The sequence below is a fragment of the Petaurus breviceps genome, unplaced genomic scaffold (genome assembly GCF_028583685.1).
Source record: "Petaurus breviceps papuanus isolate PSGF00001 unplaced genomic scaffold, PetGlider_PUasm1.0 128, whole genome shotgun sequence".
In the NCBI taxonomy this organism is placed as follows: domain Eukaryota; kingdom Metazoa; phylum Chordata; class Mammalia; order Diprotodontia; family Petauridae; genus Petaurus; species Petaurus breviceps.
The window spans coordinates 14,412,151-14,437,366 of record NW_027185664.1 but is presented as its reverse complement, the minus strand read 5'-3'; the positions used below and the strand labels follow the sequence as shown (position 1 = coordinate 14,437,366).

At 38.2% G+C, this 25,216-nt stretch overlaps 1 long non-coding RNA gene across 1 annotated transcript in view; it reads left to right on the top strand.

Annotated features, from left to right (window-relative positions):
- The window catches only part of LOC138172661 (uncharacterized), a 173,792-nt gene that overhangs the window by 108,835 nt on the left and 39,741 nt on the right, over positions 1-25,216 (top strand). Inside the window, exons 3-4 of the long non-coding RNA XR_011171207.1 lie at positions 3,322-3,459; positions 15,623-15,677. This is a non-coding gene — a long non-coding RNA (uncharacterized lncRNA). The remainder of the gene's footprint in view (positions 1-3,321; positions 3,460-15,622; positions 15,678-25,216) is intronic.

Here is a 25,216-nt window from a genome sequence, read left to right as displayed (position 1 = left end):
TTATATTTATTGTGTATATATTTTACTTTTAGTTGTTTTTTTGTCTCCCTGATAGAGTATCGGTTCCTGGAAGGCAGACTTTCGTTTTTTGTTTTTGTGTATTCAGGAGCTTGGCATATATATAATACAGTGCTTGGCACATGGGGTTGTAGGATTGCAGAATAATAGGTCTAAAGTTGAAAGGGATCTTGATCATTTCGTCTTCATTTTACAGATGAGGAAACTGAGGCCCAGAGAGGTTAAGCAAAAATAGTGACTGATTGGTGATAAACTCAGGCCCGGCAACTCTCTTTCCAATGCACCATGCTGTCAAATACATGCTCAAAATTCTTCTACTGACAAAGTCAACAACACTTCCATTGACACTGCATATAAATTTGATAATCTCAAATTGTTCTTATTGTCCCTTTACTCATGTAATGAGGCCCTTCTCTTCTCTATCACATGTTGACTTTCTGTCCAGTTCTTCTGATTCATTCAGTCATTAATAGGTATATGTGTTTCTGTTATCCCAAAGTCGGTTCCTTGATGGTGAACTTCTATTCTTCCTCTTTCCTCTTATTTTTCTCTTAAGACTTCAGGATCTTAAAGTGACTGAAGCTTTGCTAATCTTGGCTAATTGACTCCCAAAGTCTTTACTCCACCTTAGAATGGAAATATTGTTGAGTCTACTTGACTATATACCCTTCACAGGATATGAAACTGTCTCTCCTGCCCCTGAACTATGTGTTAGCTTTAACCAGAAGTTTGTTATGTAAGAGATTTCAACATCTCCACTTTGCCCTGGTGTTGATATTTCCCATGACCTGCAAGAACATTGGGAGTGCCTTCCACCTCAAATTCATCTGTTTCTCATTGAAGAGTTAGGCTCAATTAATACAACAGATATTCATCGACACTTACGTAAGTGATGCTCTATGCTATGCCATAGGTAATATAAAGGTTAGCAAGACCAACTAAGGTGAATAAGACCAAAGATGGACTGTTCATTCTTAGATAAGTAAAACTGACGTGGTTTGGGGTTGTCGGGACCCCCGAAAAGTCAGGGTACAGGGCAAGTCTGCCTGGAATGAATTCATGAACTCCAACCTTTCAGTCAAGGTGCCAAGGTTCATTGTAACACCAATAGGGGTGGGCTAGATTCCTAGTGAATCTGCAGCTAAATGGGGGAAAGGCTTATTTATATACAAAGACTTATATAATAATTATAATGAATACTTATATACAAAAAAAGGAACAGTGAAAAGATCTGTATGGGATTAGGGAGTGGCAAATAACCAGGGTCAGGCGCAATAGCGAGAGGAATTAAGTGGTCTGAGTTAATCCTCCTTGCACACATGGATACCAAATGGATATTCCTAAAACACAAGCCTCATCCACAACAATCCTCTGCTCAAAAGAGTCCCGCGGCTCCTGTAATAGGAATGGCAATTTGAAGATCTGCCCTGCCTCTTCATAAGCCAAATGTAATCACATGGAGCCCGTGGGGGAGGACCTTGCTGAAAGGGTCGAGCAAGAAGGAGCAGGAGAGAGAGAGAGCCAGAACAGCTGGGAACAAGCATTGTGGAGGCAGAGCAGCTAGTATGAGTGAGAGAGGGGCATTTTTGCTTAAGGGAACCTATTTTGTTTGGAAGACCTGACAGAGGGAAGACTTGGGAATGTTGGTGTTTGCTGCTTTGGTTATATGTATCAACTTCTTGATTGCTATGATGGATTTGACTTTCTGGTATTGGGATTCAGCTTTCTGGTATTTGAATAAATGTTTTTGGTTCTGTCTTCCATGTGGAGAGTCTGTTACATCTTGTGATTCATAACTACACCAGCATATTCATAGCTGCTATGGGCTCTGTGAATATGGCATTGGTGTTATAGCTCCCTGTTGCCTTTAGGATCAGATAGAAAAAGTTGTTTGGTATTTAAAGCCCTTCATGATCTGATTCAGTAGTCTGGGATGAGTCAAGAGGATGGTGAAAGGAGTTTTAAGTATCTAGGTGGTTTGGGATGGGCCAGATGCCTTGGACAAGACTGCCAGTGAGCTGAGCTACTGAAATGTGTGGGAAAATTCAGGGACCAGGTTGCTTTCAAAGACATGACCTTTTTCTTTTAGGGGCCCAGGTCCCATCACCCCATCAAAAGCAACAACAAAACACAAGTAACTACAACAATGCAGGAGAAAATATGAACTTATTTGTTATTTTCTTTCCATATATTTTATATTCTCTTATCTGTGTACATGTTGCTTCCCCAGGAGAATGTAAAATCCTAAAAGAGATAAATTTTTTCATATTGTTTCTCCAATGGGTAGTGTCTTATATGGAGACTTAAATATTTACTAAATTGAATTGAATTTATATGGAGAGGTAGTGTGGGGCAGTAAAAAGTTTGCTGCATCTAGAGTCAGAGGACCTGGGTTTGGATCCTAGGGTTTGTATTAACTTGGGTAAGTTATTTCATCACATTGGACCTTATTTGGACAAGATGATATCTAAAGTTGCTTCCTGGACTAAATCTATAATCTCATGACCTAAGTTTTAGCACTGACTTTCTGAAAGGCAACATGGGGTAGTGGATAGAGAAGTGGCCTTAGAGCCAAGAAGATCTGGGTTCTAGTCTTGCCTCTGACCCAGACTGGCTGCATGACCTTGGGCACATCATTTACTCCAGGGCTCTGTGACTAGCTCTGTATGACTATATATTTCAGAGAGAGCGTCCATCTGCATTAACAGAAGAACAAATGATGGTAACCACCTCACTAGGTAGTGGCGAAGATCAAATGACATAATACATGTGGGAATAATTTGTGAAGTTGTCAAGTATACTACAAATACAACGAAGTATTAATGTGTCACACTTCCCCTTTGTTCTTTCCTTTACTATCATCCTTTTTTGTTGCCCTTTGTTATTTTGAAAATTTCTTCTTCACTCCTTCTGTAATGGTGATGTAATTTTGAATTTGAAGATCCCTTTGGGTTGGTAAAAGTAGCAGGTACTTAGCACTTAGTAGCTGATCAAGCCTCTGTTGGGGGAACAGAAGGTATGAGCTCCTGTCTCCTGTTTCTATAGGAAGGGGTTGGCTGAAACAGGGACCTAATGCTGTGTGTATATAAGGAAAAGCCCCAGAGAGGCACAGTCAGAATTTCTTGGGACTAGGATCTGGTGGCAGAGCAGCTACAGAAGAATGGAAAACTGAGCCAGAATTTCCTGAGAACTTGGGGTGGTGGAGCTTCTTCTGAAAAGGATTCCAGGAGCCCAGGAGCCCAGAGCCCAGAGCCCAGAGCCCAGGTGACTAAAGCATGACTAAAGCTGAGACTTTGTTTGCAGCTTGGTTGAGCCTTGAATTCCCTGGAGCGGAAATGGTGAAGGATCTGACATGGACCAGACCCTGTGAACTTCACTGTGGAGCAGGACCTGCCCAGAGAGCTGGACAAGGAACTGGGAGCTGTCTGCCATTGAACCCAGGTGACAGTCTGGTGAATCCGGGTAGAATCTGGGACCATGGAAGGGGATCCAGGGAATCTGAGAACAGGCCCCAAGTCAAGATGAAGAAAAGACCTCTCCTTGGGTACTAATTATGGTATTATAGTTTACTAGTGACCTAAGGGGTGGAGGGATTTGTGTATGATACTTAGTAATTGATTGGTGAACAAGTGACTGATTGAGTTAATCAAGATTTTGCCCCAAGAGTGGAAGACTTTGCTGAATATGTGACTAACTGAGTTAACTTAAGAGTGACTATTTTACTTTGAGACTATGTTGTGAATATTATATTGTGATTTTCTGTGATAAGTTGTAATATTGTGAATGCTGTACCTTGATTCTCTGTGAAAGTTTTGCTTTGATTTGTTATGGAATAAACAGAGTGTTCACTGTACTGCGTAATCAGAATCTTAAAGGCTATTCACATAGCATTCTTCTGGAAAGCTTCTTGTGCATGGCATTACACCTTCTAATCAAGTTTTCAACATGTTCAGGTGGAATTTGAAGCTTGTTTTCTAGCAGTTGCCATCTCCCACCATCTTCATGATGAAACACAAAGACATTATTGCACTGATATGCCATTCTATATGACTCACTGCCAACCCTCTTTTCTTCAGTGGCATCCAGAAGAACTACCTTCTTATGAAGTATGAAGTTTGTCCTATTCCATTTAATTTGACAAACATTTAGATTTTTATTATATGTGCAAGGCTCTAGGACACAGAGATATACATCAGAGTCCCTGACCTCGAGGAGCTTCCATTCAATTGTTCTTCCTTTCCTTTTGATACATCTTCCCTCTGGCAATGCAGATCACAATTCCTTCATGAATCTCATCTGTGACATTTAAAAAGTTCGGGGTATGTAATTTCTGGGCAATTTAACCATTTTATTAATATGGCTAGCATATTATTAATAAAAGTCAGTGGCACTCTTGAATGCCAAAGACCCTTCAAGGTGGTGGGCTTACAGTTTATATGCCCTTAGAGGAGCTGGTGTTCCTGAGGGTGGCAATCAACTCTAATTGGTTAACCATTAATGAGAGAATGAATATTACAATGAGAGGTGGGCTACATTACAATGAGCATTTTGAGGAACTCTACACTGACTACCCAAATCTTGCTCAGGGGCTTCCATTTCTTGTAACTTTCCCAGACCTGTCTTAGCAAACACAATAAACAAAAACCCACCCATTAGCTTAAACTTGGAATTACTTTCAATCTTAGCCTGTGCAAATCTTTGAAAAAGATTTCCCACACTGGTTGATTTCTAGATGAGAAAAAAAAAAAAGGAAAAAAACCTTGGTCCTGATTCAATAATTAGTTATTAATACAAGAGAGAAATCATTTCTCTCACATCTAACTACTATTCTTAAGAATATCATTCTAGAAATTCTCCATATGAAGTTAAAAATACAAAGAAATATTCAATATATCTTCCAAAATTTTCACAGCATCATTTTTTTCCTTTGGTAGCAAAGAACTGGAAATGTAATGAATGCCTCTTGATTGGAAGATTACTGAATAAACTGTGGCATAGAAATGTAATACATAATAACATTTATAGAGAAATAATGAGTACTAGGAATTCAGAGAAACATTGGAAGACATGTAGGAACTGATGAAAAATTAACTAAGCATTCCCATAAGAACTATAACACAAAAAGAAAACCAAACAGTGATAGAAAGACCAATTATGTGCCTGGGGAATCGATAATGAAACATTTCTTCTATGCCCTGGATGGAGAGGGAGAGGACCTTAAGGATGGAATGCAGCTTGCTTTTGTTTAACTCTCTTCGTTACCAGAGTAATGGGTGTGTCAAAGCCCTTTTCAGACTTGAGCAGACTATGCATATGAAAGCAGAGAAATGTGGCATGGCTGTCAGCATAGACAAGGACCTTGTCCACCCTAGATAGCTTGTCTTTCTGCATGACTCTTTGCTCTCTCATCTACTTAGGAAAACAGAAAATACTTAGGGGTTAGAAACTGGGGCACCATTTGAATGAGGCATACATTCTAACAATGGCCTAGTTTAAAGATGAGTCTTGGTTATGTACACTTTAGTGACTTTTTGTGTATGGTTCCAAATTATTTTCCAGAATGGGTGAACCAAGTCACAGATCCAACAGTAAATAACACTTTCAATAATTACAATCTTCGACTTTTATTATGTTGGCCAATTTGGGTGTGAAGGAGAATATCAAAGTTGTTTAATTTGCATTTCTCTTATTGTGAGTTGAAACACTTTTATAGGCATTTTAAAAAGGTTTTGTTGATGATGACTTTGTTTTTACATTACAAACATTTACAGATTATTCCCATTGTGTACCCCTTTGTTACAAGGCGTCTTTTTTTTTTTTTAACAAAGATAATTAAGTAAAATTAAGTAAAAGTACAGTGACCCCAGATGAAAGTACATGCAATATCCCACATCTATAGAATTCCCTACCTGTCTAGTTTTATAAAAATTAACAGGAATCTATTTTTTCTCCCTCTCACCCCCCCCCCAAATATTGGAATAGATAGAACTCCCACCCCCTAGATTCTTTGTAACAAATATGCATAATCAAGTAAAACAAATCTCTTAATTGCTATATCCTAATATGTATATGTGTACATATGGACATATGCATATACCTATGTGTGTGTGTACATATGTATGTGTCTCGTTTTGATCCAGTAACGATAGTACAAGGAATATGCCCTAAGGAGGTCAAGGATAGAGGGAAAGGATAAATGAATACAAGATTATTTACAGTAGCTTGGAAACAAAATAGATAATCATCATTTGGGGAATGTTTAAACAAATCATGGTATATGTATGTATGACATTCCTGCACCATAAAAATTATGAATATGATGAATTTAGATAGATATGTAAAGATTTCTATGACCTTGTACAAACTGAAATGAGAAGAACCAGGACAACTTACTATGTGATAACCACAATAAAAATGTGAGTGGAAACAACTTTGACAAACTTTAGAGCTCTGACCAGTTAGGTAGCACAGTGGATAGGGTATTGGGCCTGAAGTCAGGAAGAACTCATCTCTCTGAATTCAAATCTAGCCTCAGACACTTACTAGCAGTGTGATCTTACATGCTTCAGTTTTCTTATCTGTAAAATGAGCTGGAAAAGGAAGTGGCAAATCACTCCAGTATCTTTTCTAAGAAAACTCCAAATGGGGTCACAAAGAGTTTGAAATGACTGATCTATAGCACTCTGACCAAAGGAATGACCATGTGTGACTTCAAAAGACTGATAATGAAACAACCTTTTGGCATAGAAATGAGGGACTAAAGGTATAGAATCACACACGTTATCAAACAGACAATGTATTCATTTGTTTTGTTTGATTTTATAATAAATATGTATGAATCTGTTATAAGGGAGGGCTTTTACCGGAGTGTTAGGGGAAGGTGGGTTAGTGGTGTAATGGGAATGTAAATTTTAAAGATCTTCCCTGCCCCTAGGCTAAAGTGCACCTGGAGCCTGGGGTGGGAGGCTTGTTTTTCAGTAGATACTTTGATTGGCCAGTGGGTCCAGAAGGTTGTTACATTCTCTGAGCCAGGAGAAGGCTATATAATTCCTGATGTGAGACTTTGCTTTGGGACTCACTTTGAGAAGTGTTCTGTGATTTGATTAGATGAGACTATGGGAAGCCGTTGTTGAGAGGCCCTGGCTTTGAAAAACCCAGATGTTGAAACCCAGATGTTGATTGGGTATGGATGTAATGGTTGGACAGTTGGAAAGCTGTCTACTTGATCTGTTTCTGTCTTGATAATTCTGCCTGTATACTTTGAAATTCAGGGTGCTGACCTTTTTCCCCTGAACAAGGTAAACGATATATGTCTGACTGATTAAAGTAAGCTTGTTAACCCATTTTGAGTTGCTTTCCTTTATGAAAGCAGATCCCAAGAACCTGTGTGAGCAGCCACCCTGGGGACGCTGGGGTGCTTGCTGCTACAAGTGGGTAGGGAAATGTATTACAAGAGCATCAATAACTGCAAAGTAAAGTGAGCAGAATCAGGTGATCATTGTGAATATAGCACATATTACACATATATGCATATATATATATATATATATATATATATAACAGCCATATTATATGATGATCAACTGTGAAAGACTTGGCTACTCTGATCAAGACAATGATCCAAGACAATTCCAAAGAACTCATGATGAACAAAATGCTATCCACATCCAAAGAAAGAACTGATAAACTTGGAGTATAAATTGAAATATAATTTTCTCACTTTATCTTTCTTCTCTTTTTTAGTGTGATATGGCTAATATGAAAATATGCTTTGCGTTTTTTCATATGTATAATTGATATCATGATGAGAATCTGGAACTCAAAATTTGAAGAGAATGCTAAAATAATAAAATGAACAACAAAGGCATCACTAATTTTTTTAATATACAGAAGATAAAAATGAAGTGCAGAAGGGTAAATAAGGGAATTTTGTTACTACCTTTCTAAATTTTATACACACATATCTTTTTAAAAATTGTACATTATCATAATTTCACAATGTATTATATAATCTTTTCTCCTTTTTTTCTTTGAAAATATCTTCAATATTCTTGAAATACTTGTGTTTGTTCATGATTAAATTCAAAATAAAAAATCATTAAAACTTTTAAAAAGTTTGCAAATTGGGAGATTTATGAAATACTCATTATATGCTAGGGGGAGATCTCTGACAGAGAAAGTTAAGTCCCGGGATCAGAATGAGGAGGCTAGGGGTGGCTAGGTGGTGCAGTGAATAGAGCCCTGGCCCTGGAGTCAGAAGGAGCTGAGTTCAAATCCAGCCTCAGACACAACACTTACTAGCTGTGTGACCTTGGGCAAGTCACTTAACCCCAATTGCCCTGCCTTCTGCCCTCAAAAAATAAAAATAAAAAAAAGAATGAGGAGACTAAAGGGAAAACTTAAATATAAAGGCATTAACTAGCTGGAAGCACCCTAACTTTTCAAAAGTTAGTCAGTAAACATTTATTAAGCACCTCCTTTAGGGCAGGTACTATACTAATCCCTGGGGACAAAAAGAAAGATAGATAGGCTCAGCTCTGAAGATGCTCACAATCTGCTGGGGAGAAAACACATGCAACTATGTACAAATAAACTGTGCATAAAGGACTTGCTTCTGGGGGCGAGAATCTTCTAGGGAGATGAGAAGTCCCACTAACCAAGATTCTGAGAGAATAAGACCAGATATTTTTTTTTTCTTTGCTGGTCCTAGGGCAAAAATTTCCTGCGATTTCTTTTTAAATTAAATTACTCTTTCAATTCTGAAATTAATACACATGCACAAATGTACATTTCTTCATTCAAAGAGTAATGGGAATCACTCAGTAAACATTTATGAAACACCCACAATGTGCTGGGTGCTGTACCAACCACTGGGGATTTGTCTTTCCTTCTTGAAGACAACCGTGATGTGAGGGAGGTGATGCTATGACATGCAAGTCAATTGGATTTAAGTGAGGTAGGACTGTACAAAGTCACCAGCCTCACTTTATCCTCCAGAACTATCTGAGGCCAGTGGCCAGATATAGATCAAGATGATTGGAGATGACCCTGAATGCAGTGGGAATCTTGGCCTTTTTAAGCATTGGGGATACAAAAAGGGATAAGGGTCATCCCTTCCCTAAAGGATTTAATATAAAATCATGAATTTCTATTCTATATAGCTTGTTTTAATATATATATATATATATATATATATAATATATCATACAATATATGATATGCTTATTTTATATTCTATAATATATATTATAATATGATGAATTTAAATTTTCAAAGCTGTTCTGAATGTGTTTCCTTTTGAACTTAAATTCTTTTCTGTGTATTTAAAAGTGTTTTAACAGCCCTCCTCTTAAATTTCCTTTATAGCGATTGCTATTGCTGTCTCCTTCCTGCCACCCTCTTATATCTACCCAACATTAAAAAAAAAGAAAAAAAACTTCCTTTAACAAATAATTATAATTAAACAAGACCTATCCACATAGTGGCTATTTCTGAAAGTGTGTTTCTTTCTGCACCTTGAGTTCATTACCTCTCCATCAGGAGGTGGGGAACCTACAAGTCTTCTGGAGACGTGGTTGATCATTTGTAATGATAGGAATCCAATTTTCAAAACTGTTTTTCCCCCCACGATGCTGTTCTTTTATAAACTGTTTTTATGGTTCTGCTCACTTCATTCTGCACGTGTCTCAATCATTTATGGTGCCCTTATCTGGCACAGCATCCCCTTGTGTGGTTTTAAAGAGAAAATTCAGGATACGCTATTTATCTCTCTTGACCCAAGTATAGCAAAGAACCTTTCCATCTCTATCCTTTGCAAACTCCATGATTTCTCTTAAGTTCAAGTCATTTTTTGTAGTTCTCTTTTATGGAACAACTGTGTTCTCTACTATTCTTGACAACCTTTGCAATACTATTTCTTGCAAAAATCTTGTCACTTACTGGTCATCTCCTTGCCATGGTCTTATTTTCTTTCCATTTCCTTCCTGAAAGAGACTTGGACTCCACTCCTAGTCCTGAGGTTCTGATAGGTAAGCTTTTACTTTATCTTGCTGGGACCCTGGCCTCCATGCCACTTTTTTAGTGGCCTCCTTAACCATGGATCTAGTGAGGTACCACTGCCCCCTGACCCCCGGCCCTGCTCCATTGGAGTATGAGCTTCTTGAGGGTAGGGAATGTTTTGCTTGCTTATATTTGTATTGCCAGCACTTAGCACAGTGCCTGGCACATAGTAAGTATCTAATTAACTTTCTATTTTTATTTTTCTATCTTTCTATTTCTTTTTCTCATTCTATCTCGCTTTTCTTCTTTTTTTTTTTTGAGAGGGGAAGATAGGGCAATTGGGGTTAAGTGACTTGCCCAAGGTCACATGTCTAGTTTTTGTGTTAAGTGTCTGAGGCCTTATTTGAACTCAGGTCTTCCTAACTCCAGGGTTGGTGTTCTATTCACTGAGCCACCTAGCCGTCCCCTCTTTTCTTATTATTAATGTAAGCTTTGGAATTATGTTGAGATAGAAAATGCCAGAAGGCCCTGTGGCATCAGTGTTCAGTGTTATTGTCCTATACTTTCTAGCATCTTTCCTATCGCTTTTAAAAAATTTCACAAAGTATTTTAAGAGCATAAGAGAAGTTTAGTAAAGCTATTTTATTTTGCGGTTGAGGAAACTGAGGCCAAATTGGGTAAACTGATTTGCTTTAGGTCACAGTGGATTGAATAGCAGACCTAGGATTAGAACGCTTTGCGTCTCCTCGACCAGTGCTCGTTTTTTCTACTCCCCAGTGTTTCTCTAACATTCCTTATTTCTCTGTGCTACTCATTTCACCTTATACCTACACATCATTGAAAGCAGGAGCCAAAGGTTTGCTCAGACAGTGCTTAGAAGTTTTGAAGAGCTCAGCAGGGAGGCTGTTAGATTGAGGGTTACTCGTCTCTGACAATCGGATCATGTGGCTCACCACCTGAAGCTGTGGTATCCGTGATCAAATCCTTTTTTCCTCCATCCTTTGATTGCCCCTCCTTTCTACTCTTTGTAGCTCCATTTGCACTTGGAATAATTTTATAGAGAAAAAAATGAACAAGAAAGCCTCTGTTTATTAGAGTTGTTCTTGCAGTGGAATTTAATATTTTTCAATCTCAAGGTCATCACCATCCTCTTCTTTTAGCCCTAAGATGGACATCTATGGGATGTTTTCAGTAATGCCTTTTTTTTTTTTAACCCCTATCGCTTAGTTACTTGGTCTAGTTTAGTGCTTTAGAAGAACAAACCTTTCAGTGTTCTAGGCAAATCTCCAAGATTATAAATCACAGAGGAAGGTGGGAGTGCCTCATTTTGCTAGCATGATCACTGTGATATCTGAGGGCCCTTCTCTAAAGTCCCACTCTGTGGCTTGGAAGTCACTTGGGGATTTTGAAAACTAGATCAGTAGAATATAAACTCTATCTGGACAAACAAGAAAAGTTTTGGGTATTGGCCTTATGAAGGAGTAGAGGCTAGACATCCAAGGACCAACCTAGTTAAGTTTAAAGAGACTCATTACTAGAGACCGGGCTACCAGGTAATTTTTTTTTTTTTTTGGTGATAGGAAACCCTTTACTAGAACATGGAGGGTTTGTGATGTGGTTCAATGAATGAAATCATAGATCTTGGAAGGATTGACAGAGAAAGGATGGGGCTACTATCCACTGTGCCACTTAGCTGCAATGCAAATTAATTCAGGTTCTACCTTACACTCATCAGATTGTCAAAGATGACAAAACAGGAAAACTTTCTTGGAAGGACTTCAGGAAAACAGGCATGCAATGTACTATTGGTGTAGCTTTGAATTGGTCTACCTGTTCTAGAAAGGAATTTGGGACTATGCCCCAAATCACCAATTTATGCATCTCCTCTGATCCATAAATACCACTAGACCTAGTGTCCCACAGAGGTCATATAAAGAGGGAAAAGATCCATATGTACAAAAATATTTACAGCAGCTCGTTTTGTAGTAGCAAAGAACTGGAAACTGAGAGGGCGTCCATCAAAACAACAGAATTCCCCAACTGACATGCATCTGTTTCATTTCCAGTTCTTTGCTAACGACAAAAATATGTTCCTGTGAATATCTTGTTATATGTGTGGCCATTCATTCTGTCTTTCTTCTCTTGGAGGAACAAATCTAGCAGCTGGATCTCTAGGTCAAAGGTAAAAAGACTTTTTAGACTGTCTTAAAAAAGGTTATTCCAAATTGGACAGAGTGTGTTCAGAAGCAAAGTATTTTAGAAAAAAAAATAGAGAGACATTATTATATTATAAGAACAATATGATCTGGCTTCCAAATCCGTCACTAGATTGAAACTGCTCTCTCTAAAGTTATCCAGTTTCTTAACCACGAAATTCAGTGACCTTTTCTTCAGTCCTTTTTTCTCGACCTTTCTGTAGCTTTTGACAATGTTGAACCACTCAGGCCTCCTAGGACTCTCTCCTTCCTAGCCTTCCATGACACTGTGTTCTCTTAGTTCTTCTCTTATGTGCGTCTTCTTAATCTCCTTTTCTGGATTGTCACCCATTTTCTGCTCACTCAGCATGGCTATCTCCTAACACTTCATCTTGGGTTATCTTTTAACTTTTTAAAGTTTTACTGTTGCTGATCTCTAGTTCTCTGAGAGGTACGTGCTATTATTGACCCTATTTTACAGTTGAGGAAACTAAGGTAGACAGAGGTTAAGTGATTTGCTCAAGGTCACACAGCTAGTAAAAGTCTGAGGTCAGATTCGAACTCAGGTCTTACCTGACTTTGGGTCCAGCACTCTATCCACTGTGCTACCTAGATGCTACAAGTATATATAAATGATTTAATTCGTATGCTATTTCCCTGATGTCTCTACCCATCTTCTCCATTCCTATAATGGGAATGGGGCAGAAAGAGAATACAAATTCATCTTTGAACATTATTTTATGTCCTTGGTTGGAAAGTCTGGCAACAAAGTGATGTATCTTACAATGACAGAGGACTGAAGATGAAGTATGTTCTCCATCTCCTGACTGAGAGGTTATAGACTCAAGATGTAGGAAGCCTATATTTACAGACCTGGCTAATGTGGGAATTTGCTTTGCTTGAGGATGGGTATTTGTTATGAGGGTTTTCTTTTTGTTATGATCATTCTCCAGGGAAAAGAGGAAGAAGATAAAATAAATACCTGCTAGTTAAAGAAAAATTAAATCGAAAGACCAAACCAAAATGAGGTATCTTCGAGGACAATGCTGAAGCGAAAATGGTTTATTCATTCAGCCTCATCTAATTCTCAAACCATAAATTTTTCTGTCCCTCTGCACTCTGAATTTCTTTCAGTTCACTGATGACAAGACCAGTTCTACTAGTGTTCTCCCTTTCTTTTTCTAGCTTTGTATCAAAGCAATTTATTTTATTCCGACTCCTGATTTTAGAAAGCAGCCAGATCAGAAAAGGAGTCTTTCCTGGGATAGGAAATAGCCTTAGTTTTTGTAGGTGGAGCAAGAATTTTAAGAGAGATTCTTTTAACAGAGTCCTTCTTGGCCAGAGGTCCTAAAAGCAGACTCTGAACTTCAAGGTCCCTCCAGATATTTCACAGGTCAGTCTGGGCCACTATTTCAATTCCATAAAAAAGTTCTAAGTATCCATTGAGGCAAGGCACTTGGGGATACTGAAACAAAACCCAAAAAGTCCCTGCTTTGAAGGCATACAAATACAAGGTAATTTGAGAAGAAAGTATCTGGAAAAGTTTCACTGAGATCGAACCTACGCTGAGTCTTAAAGGAAGAGAGATGTCAGTTTCTACAAATGCAGAGGTGGAGGGAGGCATGTTAAATCAGTAGGATGGCTGATAGTTCAATTTGCCTGAAAACTGTGGTCCATATAGAGCAACCATGAAAAAAGGCTGGAAAGGTAGTTAGGAGCCATATTGTGGAGGGCCTTCTACAGCAGGCTGTGGAGTTGGTATTTTATTCTGGAAGCAAGAGAGGACCATGAATGGGGAAGTGGCAGAACCAAGCCAGAGCCTTAGGAACAATATTTTGGCAGCTGTGTGGAGGCTGGATTGGAGAAGGAGACACTGGAAAGAGGGAAACCAATTAGGAGTTAATATATTAGCTACGTTTTGGGCAGCTAGACGGTGCAATAGATGCCTAAAGTCAGGAGGATGCATCTTCCTGAGTTCAAATCCAGCCTCAGACACTTACTAGCTGTGTGACCCTGGGTAAGTCTCTTAACCCTGTTTGTCTCCATTCCTCATCTATAAAATGAGCTGGAGAAGGAAATGGCAAATCACTCCAGTATTATTTTAGGGTAAGTCACTTCACCCATCTGGGTCTCAGTCTCTTTGCCTGTAGGCCATATATAGATGTTTATCTCCTCTATTTGCTCCTTAGGGATTTACTATAAACAGTCAGATTTGGTGACAAGGGAAATCAAGGTGGTTGGGAGGGGGATGGGGTGGGGCAGATCTCCAAGGGATCATCACATTGTAAGACTGAGAGGTGTAAAGTACCATCTTACAGCTGGTATGACCACCTTAATTTACAGTTGAAGAATCTGAATCCAGAGAAATCAAGTCACTTGCTCAAGTTAACATAGGTAGTCATAGCAGAACATCAACCTTAACTCAGCTCCTTTTACTCCAAATCTAGCCCTCTTGCCATTCTACTTGGGGAATCTGTCACCTGTCTCTTCAAAGGCTCCGTGGCAATTTTCCGAGGGTGAGAAAGGCAAACTTTCTAGACATGTGGACTCATCAAATCATGCAATGTCAGGTCTAGAAGAGCCCTTAGAAAACATCTTGTCTAAATCTTCCTTTTTTTAAAAGATAAGTTTTTTAGTGATGTCTTTTGTTTTTAAATTCCCATAGTTTTCCTCAGGATCCCTCTCCCTCCTCTCCCAGAGAGTCATCTCATATAAAAAATTGTATTTTTTAATGCCAAAAAAAAGAAGGAAAAGTAAAAGAAGAGGAAAAAATGAGCACAATTGTTCAATTTGTTGAAAAATCTGAAAATGTGCTCTGTGTAATGCTACAGTTGTGAATCTCTACAAAGGGATGGTTTGGGAATACTTTCTCCTATCTCATCTCTCGAGCCGTGCTTATTTATAATTTTGCCGCTTTTGATATTGTGTGCGGTTGTTCTTTTCATTTACATTGTAGTCATTGTATACATTGTTTTCTTGGCTTTGCTTGCTTCACTCTGCGTCCATTCATATAAATCGTTTCACGCTTCTCTGTATTCATTATACACATAAATAATATTCTATTACATTTCGGTACCTCAACTTTTTTAGCCATTCCCCAATTGATGAGCATCTACTTAGTTTCAGATTCTTAGCTATCAGAAAAAATGCATCAAAATATTTTGATGTATATGGAGATGTTCTTCTTATCAATGACTTCCTTGAGGACAGAAAAATAATGCAACAAAATGATGTCTTACATTTCTGGAGGACTGAAGATGAAGGTGCTCCCCACTTATTGACTGAGAGGTGATGGACTCAAGATGCAGAATAAGACATATATTTATGGACATGGTTAATGTGGAAATTTGTTTTGCTTTGCTATGCATATTTCTTGTGAAGATTTTCTTTTTATTATTATTGTTCTACAGGGAAAAGAAGAGGAAATTAATACCTGTTAAAGAAAATGGAATCTCTGGATCAAAGGTATGAACATTTCAATCGTATTATTTACACAATTCCAAATTCTTTTGAAAATGATCACCAATTCACAACTCCACCAACAATGAACTAGTGTATCTATCTTCCACGTCCCCTTAAATTTTGACTACTGCCATCTATATCATCTTTGTCAATTTGAAGGGTGTGAAGTGAAACTTCAGAGTTGTTCTGATTTACATTTCTCTTACATGATACACAACATTCTTCCATGTGCTTATTAATACTTGTCAATTCTTCTTTTGAGAACAGATTGTTCATATTCTTTGACCACATAACTATTGAGGGAATGAATGGCTATTGGTTATACATACATCCCCTCTCCCCCACACACATGCACACGCGTGGATGTGGATGTGAATTGTTTACATATCTTTTATACAAAACCATTGTTAGAAAAATTTGATATAAGGATTTTCCTCCTCTTTGACCACTTCCCTTATATGTATTAATTTTGTCTATGCAGAAGCCTTTTGGTTTCATGTAATGAAAATTATCTTTTGTACTTGCCTTTATCCCTGCTTGGTTTAAGAATATGTTTCCCACCCATAACTGTGAGAGTTCTATAATTGGCTTCTCTTCTAATTTTTAAAAATAATGGGATCTTTAATATTGAGGTCATGAGTCCATTTAGAATGTATTCTAGAATATGTTGCAAGATATTAGTCTAAATCTAATTTCTGCTAGATTGCATTCCAGTTTTCCCATTAGTTTTTTTTTAAGTGATCACATACAGAGTTCTTTTTTTTTTCTTTTTGAAGGGAAGGCAGGACAATTGGGGTTAAGTGACTTGTCCGAGGCCACAAGGCTAGCCTTTTGTGTTAAGTGTCTGAGACTGGATTTGAACTCAAGTCCTCCTGACTCCAGGGTGGGTTCTCTATTCACTGTGCCACTTAGCCATTCCCCCAGAGTTCTTTCTTAAGTAATTTGTGCTTTGTTGAACACTAGCTTACTGTTCTTTCTGATTTTCCTTTGTTTAGACTGTTACACTGATTTACTGCTTTGTTTTTAAATCAGTACTGGATGCTTTTGATGAATGCTGCTTTATAATATATTGTGAGATTCTGAAAGTTTTATTCTCCCTTTGTCCCTCTTTTCATAACTTCCTTTAATATTGTAGATATTTTGTTTCTCCAAATGAATTCTGCTATTATTTTATTAAGTTTTAGAAAGCATCCTTTTGATAATTTGATTGGCATAGCAGTAAAAGTATAAATTAACTTTGGTTGTATTTATTTTGTTGGCACAGCCTATTTATGAACACTAAATATTCCTCCAGCCTTTTAAGGTGTTCTTTATTTCTTTAAGGGGCACTTTATAATTAAATTGGTACAAGTCTTTTATTTCTTTATCAAATGCTTTATTAACTTCTAGTTTACATCATTCATTTCTGCAAGATTTTGAGTTACAAATTTTCTCCCCGTTTTTCCCCTACCCACCACCCCAAAATAGCAATCCCACTGGATATCCCCTCCTCCAATCTGCTCTCTCCCATATCTTCCCCCTTGCTCCCTCCAATTTTCCAGTAGGGTACGGTGGATCTCTATGCCCTAGTGCCTATATATTTCATTTCCCAGTTACATGTAAAATAATATTAATAATAGTATATATATATACACACATATATATTTAAATATCTTATTTTAAAACTTTGAATTCCAGATTCATTGCCTTCCTCCCTTTTCACCCACCCTTACTAGGAAGATAAGCAATTCAATATAGGTTGTACATGTGTAGCTATGCAAAACATTTCCATAGTGGATATATTGTAAAAGACTGACTATATTTCCCTCCCTCCTATCTTACCACCTCTCACTTGTTCTGTTCTCTACTTTGATCCTGTCCCTTTTCAAAAGTGGGTGCTTCCAACTTCCCTGCCCCCCAGCCTGCCTTCCCTTCCATCATCTTCCCTCTCATCCCCTTCCCTCCTACTCTCCTGTAGGGTGAGATACCCTATTTAGTGTGTATGTCATTCCCTCCCTAAGCCAAATTCAATGAGAATAAGGTTGACTCATTCTCTTTTTCCTCCCTGTTCATCCCCTCCATTGTAACTGTTTTCCCTTGCCTCTTCTATATGATATAGTTTACTTCATGCTGTCTCTCCCCATCTCCCCTCATTATATTCCTCTCTCATCTCTTAATTTCACCTTTTAAGTGTCATCCCTTCCTTTTCAATTGGTCCTGTGCCCCCTATCTATGTATACCTGAATCCATATATACACATACTTACTTATGTGTTCATACACCCATATACCCTCCTATATAGACATATATATATGTGTATAGATAGATCGATAGATAGATTTCTATTCCCTTCAACTATTCTCATACTGAGAAAAGTTTCATAAGTTACAATTATCATTTTTTTCCATGTAGGAATGTTAATAGTTCAACTTTGATAAGTTTCTTATGATTTCTTTTCCCTGTTTACCTTCTCATGCTTCTCTTGCTTCTTGTAGCTGAATGTCAAATTTTCTATACAACTCTGGTTTTTTCATCAAGAATGCTGGAAAGGCCTCCATTCCATTGAATGACCATATTTTCCCCTGAAACATGATACTCAGTTTTGCTGGGTAGGTGATTATTGGTTTTAATCCCAGCTCCTTTGACCTCTGGAATATCATATTCCAAGCCCTTTGGTCCCTCAGTGGAGAAGCTGCCATATCCTGTGTTATCCTGATTGTGTTTCCACAGTATTCAAATTGTTTCTTCCTGGCTGCTTGTAGTATTTTCTTCTTGATCTGGGAACTCTAGAACCTGGCTATAAGATTCCTGGAGTTTTCTTTTTGGGATCTTTTTCAGGAGGTGATAAGTGGATTCTTTCAACCTCTATTTTGCCCTCTGGTTCTCATATATCAGGGCAATTTTCCTTGAGAATTTCTTGAAGGATGATTTCTAGGTTCTTTTTTTGATCATGGCTTTCAGGTAGTCCAATAATTTTTAAATTCTCTCTCCTGGATCTTTTTCCAGGTCAGTGGTTTTCCCAATGAGATATTTCATATTGCCTTCTATTTTTTTCATTTCTTTGGATCTGTTTAATAGTATCTTAATTTTTCATAAAGTCACTAGCTTCCATTTGTTCCAATCTAATTCTGAAAGAATGATTCTCTTCAGTGAGCTTTTGGGATTCTTTTTCCATCTGGCAAATTTGGCTTTTTAAGGCATTCTTCTCCTCATTGACTTTTTGAGTCTCTTTTGCCATTTGAGTTAGTCTATTTTTAAGGTGTTATTTTCTTCAGTCAGGATGTTGACTCTCATTTCATAATTTTCTTGCATGGTTCTCATTTCTCTTCCCACTTTTTCTTCCACTTCTCTTAGTTTGTTTTCAAAATTCTTCTTAAGGTCCTCTATGATCTGTAACCAGCTCATATTTTTCTTGGAAGCTTTTGGTGCAGAGGTTCTGATTTCGCTGTCTTCTTCCTATTCCATGCTTTGATCCTTTTTGTCCCCAAAAGTGTAAAGCTGGGTTGCTCTGATTGCTTTGCTTCCCTTGTTTGCTCATGTTGCCACTCAATTACTTGCTCCCAACAGGCTGTGCTGGCCCCTTCCTGCTGGCCTTCTGAGGTGTCCTCAGTAGGAGGTCAGCTTCTCTCTGTCATTTTGTGGATTTTGTAGCTCCAAAGTTTGTTTAGAGTCATTTTTTACATGAATTGGAGGGAAGAGAAGCCAGAGCCCCGAGGAAGTTCTGTTTCTACTCTGCCATCTTGACTCCTCTCCTGTACAAGTCTTTTCTGTGTTTTAGTAGATGATCCTTAGAGATTTTATGGTAATTTTATTTTATAAATGAGAGAACCGAGGTCCAGAGAATTGAAGAGGCTTGTCTGTGAAATAAAGTGAGGTATTTCTCCTCAATTCCCCTGAGAAGATTTTCAGTTTTCCATCACTCTGTGGGTCTCCAGGAATGCCTAAGTTCTTACAAAAGTAAGAAAAGCAGTATAGCTGAACTATGGAGATAGTAAAACTATCAGCTGCTTGTAGTAAAACTGAGAAATATGCTAGTCTAGGGGTGGGATACCTGCAGCCTCAAGGCCACAGGTGGCCTTCTAGGTCCTTGGGTGGGGCCTTTTGACTAACTCCAAGTTTTATAGAACAAATCCTTTTATTAAGGGGATTTGTTCTGTGGTAACCTGTCTCCCACTCTGGTGCCCTCTACAATCAATGGATAAATGCAGAGAGGACCAGCATCTCTGGGCCTATGTTTAGCTGGTCCATTTTTGAGTTGTTATACAACTATTTGTGTTCAAAAGAGGGAGAAATCATGAACTCAGTGCCATTTTGTGGTGAAGAAAGGTGACTTTAGGGAGAACAGTTATTGTTGGTGGTTTTATCCAGTGTTCCCCTGGAAAATCTTGTGTTTTGGGCCATTCTGTAAACTACTTTAGGCCTTGAGCACAGATATCATAGAAAGGTTTATTGATGATGGTTCTGTGTCACAAGGTCAATGACAGCCAACTCCTTGATAGTACCTTCTCAGCCATTCCCTATTCCATTGAGTTTGCCTGTCAGAGGTCATGAGATCCTGGCAATCAGAAGCCATAGGATCTTGATATAAGTAAATCTTGGCTTTCAATAGAGTTACTCTCACATAAAGTGGGTATTTACCCTTTTAGTACCTTGAGACTATACTTGAGAGGTATACCTCTCCAAGCCCTTATGGAGAAAACCTAAGCATTACTCTGACCCTAGAATGCAGAAACTAGGACGTCTTTACTGTCATGTTTATAATTTTCTGGAACAGAAGTACAATAAGTTGATAAACATGTCAGAGAATTAGAAACACTGGGGATTTTCCACATTCTCCAACAAACAAGCATACTGGGTTCAGTTTTAAACTGAGGCAAGCTTAACCAGAGGCTTTCCCAAGGTCACACAACTAGTAAGTGTCTGTGGTTGGATTTGAGCTCAGCTTCCTGACTCCAGGCCTAGTGCTTGATCCACTGTACCACTAGCAGCCTCTATGCCATCAAGGTCATGTTATATTAAATTCAATTCAGCAAATATTTATTAAGCACCTACTATGTGCTAGCAATGTGCTAGGCACTGGGGTGAAAAGACAAAAATGAAGCAGGAGCTGACCTTAAGAACATATATTCTAATGAGGAGAATAGCATGTACATAAATAGCTGTATAATAATCTGTGCAAAATGAATGCAAATTAATTGGAAGGTGAAACTTAATAGATGGAGAGTCATGAAAGTTTGTTTTTTTTTAAATAGGATGTTACACTTGAGGGTGAATCTGTGCAAAGGCCCAGGAAGGTCTTCCTGATTCCAGCCCAGGTGGTAATCTATCGCTGATTCTAGGGAAGGTAGAGGGGGATGGTCCTTTCTGATGCTCAAAGTTTCCTTCTCTAACCAACTAAGGAGAATCTCTCCTGTCTGATGATACTTTTCTTCATGCTACTGCCCTGTGAAGAAAAATTCCATAGACTTTGGAACAAAAGCAGACCACTAAATTATGTATCATCAACATGGTCATTTAAGGTTTTTTTAATACTCAGAAATTGAAATATGTTAATTGGTGCTGCCATTGCTAGATCTATTCAAACTCAACATTAAAGGCCTGACCCATGTGAAATAAGTAGGTTTAAAAAAAAACAACCAAACAAACACCAAATTTAAGATTTTAAGCATGAGAATCTTAAAAAAATAAAAAATCCCTAAATAAAATATAAATCTAATGAACATTAAACTCTAATTATGTCAGTTTATATTCTTCTCTGGTCTTTTTCTTTACATTTCTACATTGAAATGTAACATTTTTACTTTTTAAAAATTTTTTTTACATTGCAGTTATTATTGTCTGCGGGCCATTCTGTGTCCTATTTCTTTTTCATTTGTCATTTTTTTTTTTTTGCCTTTTGGATGGCAGTTGGGGTTAAGTAACTTGCCCAAGGTTACACGGCTAGTTTTTTGTGTGGGTGTTAAGTGTCTGAGGCTGGAACCGAACTCAGGTCCTCCTGACTCCAGGGCTGGCACTTTACTCACTGCGACACCTAGCCGTCTCTTCGATTGCCATTTTTTAAAATATGTGTTTCTAGTTTCTTCACTTGCAACATGAAGGGGGTTGGACTAGATAATCTCTAGGGACTCTACCAACTCAAACATTCTGTGATTCTCTGAATGAGCACAGTCCCTACATTTTTAATAGCAATATGGTATTCTATCATTGAACATACAATAATTTGCTCAGCTATTGCCTTATTATTGGGCTTACTTGTTCTTTGTTTTTCAGTTGTGTCCAACTTTTCATGACCCCACTTGGAGTTTTATTGGCAGAGGTACCAGAGTGGTTTGCCATTTCCTTCTCCAGCTCATTTTTACAGATGAGAAAACTGAGGCAAAGAGGGTTAAGTGCCTTGCCCACAGTCACACAGCTAGCGAATATTTGAGGCTGGATTTGAATTTATGTCTTCCTGACTCCAGGACTCAAACTTTATCCACTGTGCCACTTAGCTGCCCTGGACTTAACAGATTTTTAATGGAGTAAGTTTCATTGCATCCTGGATAGAGAGAGGCAGAAGCAGACTTAAAACATGCAAAGATGGATATAAACAGAGAGACTCATTTGTTCCCATGCCTGGTTATCTTTGCTCCAGAATAATGAAGAAATGGAAGTTATTGCTTGGGATAATTTAGCTAAAGCAGTTACTTAGGTGAATTGGCCAATTTTCAGCTTTCTTAATGCATTTCACAGGATTACTCATGATTAGCCACTCTATTTCACTTGGACTGAGTAGATTCTGGATTGGAATTACCAACTTTTTGATTATTCAGATTACTTGCCTTCTCCATATTCCCTGATGGCCAATTTTCCAGCAGTCTCACTGCTCATGTGCTTCTTTAACTTTGGGGTCTGGGGGAAGGAGGAAGTTGAAGAGTCAAACCACATTAGAGCTAGCAGGAAATTTTAGAGGTCATCCACTCCAGTACCCTCATAAGGAAACAGGCCCAGTGGGGTTATGGGCAATATAAGGAAATAAAATATAAATTAACCCATCTAGCTACTCATTGTTCTATTAGTAAAAGACATTGTGAAGGAAGATGTTTAAGAATAGGTTTGAGCTTTTCTGGGAGTCATTTATCTACTTTACTTATTCCCCATTAGCCTCTCACTGTTTTGAAAAAAAACATGGTGTGACCTAAAGTGCTCTGGCTGGAGGTTGGAGATTGGAGGCTGGAGCTGTGATCTGTAATGCCAATCATGACAGTGCATCTGAGGACTGCTACTTTGAATAATTTTAAGGGTCTAATTGCATAGTATAATGAACTCTCTATTTATTAAGCAATAAACTAAACATTGTTCAATAAAGCATAACATTCATAGCAACATCCTTAAGCAAAACATAGAATTTATATTACATGCATATATGTATATATGTATATATATCATAACACTCAGTATATCATATGGCACATAGATACATCATTACATTTAGCAACATTCCCCAAAATACTTGTTTACACAATTATGGGGTCCCAGGTTAGGATCTTCCCTAGCACAACACATCCATAGGGGGTGGCAGAAAATATAAACACCACTGCATGTCACAGTAAGTCACAGTCTCCTCAATCAATACACAGTGTCCAAGTAAAGTCCTCTTTCATATTGACTTGAGGCTGACTTCCCAACCCTATGGTTCTTCCTCTGTGGGCTGACTCTTGCCTGGATTCACACATAGGCATCTCTCTACTTCTGCTCCATGTCTCAGCTTATAGGGAACTGTTTCAATCCAAGCTCCTGCCCAACAGCAGCCTCCAGGGGCTCCTGCCCATAGCTTCTGTTTCTAGGAAAGCAAAGCTTAACAGAAATACAACAATATTTATACACATTACCAACATCATCATCTCAATTCACTTTAACAGCTCTTAAAAGGGGCTTAAGCTAAACTTGCTTCCTGTGAATGGATCTGCACTCTTCAACTCAATTCATTCATAAAAACCAACAGACATAGGGGCGGCCAGGTGGCTCAGTGAGTGAGAGCACCGGCTCCAGTGTCAGGATGGCCTGGGGATTAAATCTGGGCTCAGATACTTAGCACCACACCCAGAAATAACTGGCCGTGTAATCTTGAGCAAGTTACTTAACGCTGATTGCTTTAAAAACAAAATCAAAACCAAAAACCAACAGACAAGGCTTATGTCTGAGAAATCAACACAGATCAACAGACAGGACTTCTCTCTGAGGAATTTACACAGATCAACAGATGGAGAGCTGACATTCTGTTAGGCCTTCCCACAAGCAAGTTCCCTTAGTTGCTCAAGCTTGCTTCTCTCTCTCAGTTCTGCTTCTTTTCTCTCTCCTCTTCCTCTAAGCAATACAATATATACTGTTTCCAATCAAAGACTCGATTCAGTCAAAGGCAAGACTCAGTCAAAGATACTTGATTGGCTAAAACTCAACCCAGAAAAACAGCAAAGGATTCTACTTTGCTTGCCATTACATGGTCTTAGTTCTATCAAAAACTTCCTGTATAAAGTTGGACCAGGCATTTAAACTCTTTGTATCTCAGTTTCTTCAAATGTAGAATGGTATCATAATTTCTATGCAGTCTATTTCAGAAGATTGTTGTGAGGATTAAACAAAATCATATAGGAAAAATTTTGAAAGGTGTAAAATTCTAAGACAGTTCCAAAGGAATCATGATGAAAAAAGGTCTCCACCTCCAGAGAGAGAACTGATGAACTCCCCAGTGTAGATGGAAGCATACTTTTTAACTTTCCTTACATTTGCTTTTTCTTGTATAAATTTTTTTAATGGAAATATGTTTTGCATGAGTTCATATGTATAATTGATATCATAATCCTTTCCTTCTCAATGGATGGTGGAGGGGCTGGAGAGAGAGTATTTGGAACTCACAATGTTAAAAACAAATAAATAGAAATAATGACAAAAATATAGATGTGATACTTTGATCTCTGATTTATTCAGAGTGGGCCCTTTCTCACTTCACTGACATGGAAGGAGTAAAATCTGTGAACTTAAAAAAAATGTTTTGATAATTCTATTATTTTATACATTTAAAAACATTAAAGCAATCCATAGGCTTCACCTAGAGCTAAAGGGGTCCAAATCACAAAAAAAGGTTAAGAATCTCTTCTTTACATCTTTTCTGTGTGGCAATGAATTGCTCTGACTGAAAAATTCATCACTCTGAAAGGCAATCTGGGGACAAGCTTCTCTGAAGGTAGCTGGGCAGTCACCCTCAGATGACAGAGGTAGTCTGCCCTTGGGTTTATTATGAAACCATATCTATTTTGGTCTGACCTGGCAAAGCTTGTGGCCTTCAAGGACTAGAGTCACCCACACAGAGTGAATGGGGTAGGTCATTGTAGAAGGAAGATTATTAGCATGGATGTAATGCAGATTTGGCAGGAGTGGAGGCAGGGCATGCCTAGACCTGTTTCAGCATGAAGGGACTTTAGAGTTTATAGCCTTGTGACTCCCCAGGAGCTGAAATCCTAGAGCCCTCTTTGGTCTTTCTGAGGTCTTCAAAAGCCTGCCAAACTCTGCTCCAGGGAGTGATG